Source organism: Lithobates pipiens, unplaced genomic scaffold (assembly GCF_037356315.1).
Source record: "Lithobates pipiens isolate NorthernLeopardFrog02 unplaced genomic scaffold, aLitPip1_a1.2 Scaffold_28, whole genome shotgun sequence".
Classification (NCBI taxonomy): Eukaryota; Metazoa; Chordata; class Amphibia; order Anura; family Ranidae; genus Lithobates; species Lithobates pipiens.
In genome coordinates this window covers 60033780-60036871 of record NW_027507789.1, presented here as the reverse complement: position 1 = coordinate 60036871, position 3092 = coordinate 60033780, and positions in this window count along the sequence as shown.

The following is a 3092-nucleotide window of genomic DNA, read 5'->3' as shown; positions in this document are numbered from 1 at the left end:
ACTCACTAAAGACAGGCTGCTGGATTTACAAGCACAGCAGTTCACTCAACCCAATATACTGTACTACTCCTATACCATACCAGTCCTTAAAAGAACTTTTGTGGACCTAATAGCTAGCGATTTGTGTCACTGCAGTCTCTCCCTGCTCCACACAGCAACCTCTCCCTATAGTGACAGTAGAAAGAATGTAAAATGGCCGCCGGATCGGGTCTATTTATAAGTTAGGGGGAATGTCCAAGTGTCCATGCGCTGTAATGTCTCAATTGGCTGTCCTGTACCACACGATGGATGTGTCATCATAGGTCAAAGTTCTTTTACACAGTAAACACGTAAGTCCGCCGGGCGAACAGCGGCAATAGTCCGCCGATCGGGCGGACCGCGAACAGCCGAAATTCCCAGCGAACTGACCGCCGGGCGAACAGTCCGAACAGAACAGTTCGGCCATCCCTAATCAAGACTGAGGACCAAGTACAACTAGTGGTCGCATCCTGCACGCTATTTATCACACCCACAGTAGGCAACAGGAGGATAGGGATAGTGAGGGACAAAGCCAAGGTCGGGGCCACAAGCAGACAGGAATAGTCAGGGACACGCCAAAAGGTCAGGATCACAGGCAAACAGGAATAGTCAAGGACACGCCAAAGTCGGTTACAGAACAACAGCAGAGCACACCGCAGGTAACAGGAAGCTAACACACCAAGGAATACACAATGGTTGATCAGCAGGGCTGGCCTGCAGTGCACAGGTTAATATAGAGTTCTCTGATAGGAGCTAGGGTGGAGTCATGCCAGAGGATGGATTACAAAAGCAGTCAGGTGAGGGTCGGCTGGTCTCTAAAGATGAACACATGGACACAGGTAAGCAGACAAACTATTGCATAACCATGACACAGACCAAAAGTAGTGCAGGAACCTTTTTCTACGTCTGAGCAACTCAAGTCACACCAATTAGAACGGTTCCATTGCACAGAATGGGGTCCCACTTATGATGAGACAAGTGCTCCAAAGTTGGAGGGATTGTCGCATCAGTGTCAACCAGGCCTGAAGCAGGTCAAATGCACCTATTAATGTAGTCTAAATGATTCCAGATGCCTCCTGAACTAAAGCCAACTGTGTAAATACAGACGCTTTAAAAAAATATTTAACACTCTGGCATTATTACTTTTTCTTTATACAGTTTTCCAAATTGGTGCACTTTGCTAAGTTTTTTTATTTCCATCCCTAACTCATGCATCAGATTAAGGTAAGTATAATGCTGTGGAGTGACCTTTGTAGCCATCCTGCTTGCAAAATATGGACCTCCAGATAATGGATTTAAACAGCTAGGGTCTGTATACACACAGACCAACTACCAACTTTCACATTTATTTGTACTGCTCTAGGAGTGTGAATACTATTTAGTACTAGGACCTCCTTACCAAAGTGTATCTCAATCAGAAATGTATAGAACAGTTACTTTAAAAGAGACGTATGGGGTACGCCTTTTTTTTTCTGAATCATACTTACCTAGCTGGTTGCAGCAACGGTCCAATGCTGCATCTGTTCCCTGCCGCCTCTAACACTGAGAACAGAGTGATCTATCACCACCGATCACTTGGTTCTCGGGGCTCCCCAAGCAGAGAGCTGGGTGACTGTCAGTCACTGCTCTCTGCTCTGCCCCTTCCTCGCTCACTGGAGTGCTGGGCTGTGGAGGGGGCAGGAGTGGCTGACTCAGGCTCTCAGCAGCAGCTAAAAAGTTGAAACTGGTACACACATACACGTAAGTAAGATGTCAATTGCATACATAATGAAAATACATATCAGTGCAAGGGCATAGTATTCATGATAGCTCACAGATCAGTATTTAAAATCATGAATTGTTAAATGATAAAAGGAGGTATCTAATAGACATTAGTTAAACATATGAAGATACATATGTAAATGTTGCTCTAAATAGAGAACGCATTGGTATGGCATCCATAGCTTACACACACACACAAATCCACGTTCTGGCTCTCGTGCCCACCATTACCGGTGGCCTGAAGAGATCATGCCCACCAGCCAGCCTGCTACGGCTATGTTGGTTTGCGCAACGATGCGATTCTGCCAACGTATATCGGCATGAGCCAGTCGGCAAGTGGTTAAATAACATTTCCCTCTGTATGTACATTGCAAGGATTATAACAAACTGTTGCAGACCCCTGCCAGTTTCTGCTCTGAAAGAATAGCTCTTTGTGAGATCATATCTTGTGCAGGACTGATTCTGAATGGGAGAGACTAATTCATTAGAATAGTGAATAACCCTTAGCCACCATTCACACTGGTGCCATTTGTCATGTGATTTGACAGTTCCAAATTACATGACAAGTTGTACCCTATTGTCAGCAATGGAACCATTCAAATTGCCTCGAGCCATGTAGCAGTGATTTTGAAAGGTTCCTGCACTACTTTTTGATGACTTCATTGTGGCTTGCATAGACTTCTTATGTATGAAGTCGCAAGCCGCAATTAAATCAGCAGTGCAAATTGCACTGTGTGGCTTTGAAATGGCGCTGAAGTAGTGCCATTTCAAAGCCACACTGGTGTGAACGGGGTCTTAGGGAGTATGTTTCCAAAAATAAAATTTCTCTTATTTTCACCGACCGACACAGCTCCTCTCTGTAACTAAATGGGTTGTATAGCCTGCCATTAGGAGAACTAGGCAAAATTGTTACACAATACACAGAACTTTTAATCCCCCCCAGGGGGGCGGAACCTGTGCTATCAACCCTCCTCACTGCTCCCAGCAGCTTCAGCTTCAGTTTTTAGTTTTCCTAGTAAGGAGAATGACCTAGGAACCCTGAGGGCCCTCTCAGCCCATCTTTTTGCTGCAGGTTTGCTGCTTTTTGCGCAAGATGAAAGATCCTGAGATCTTCTATCAACTGCCTTCTGGGTGACAGCCTGGTTAATGATATCCTTGTAGTCTCCCCAGTCTGGCCATCGAGCTTGAGCAGGCCGCAGCTAAGGCTCGGCAGGCCACAACATGCCTCAGCTCCAGAGGTGGTCGGTGAGCTTCAATGCTCGAGGGTATACATATGACCGGGCTACCGATGTTTGGATCACAGTATACTGGGC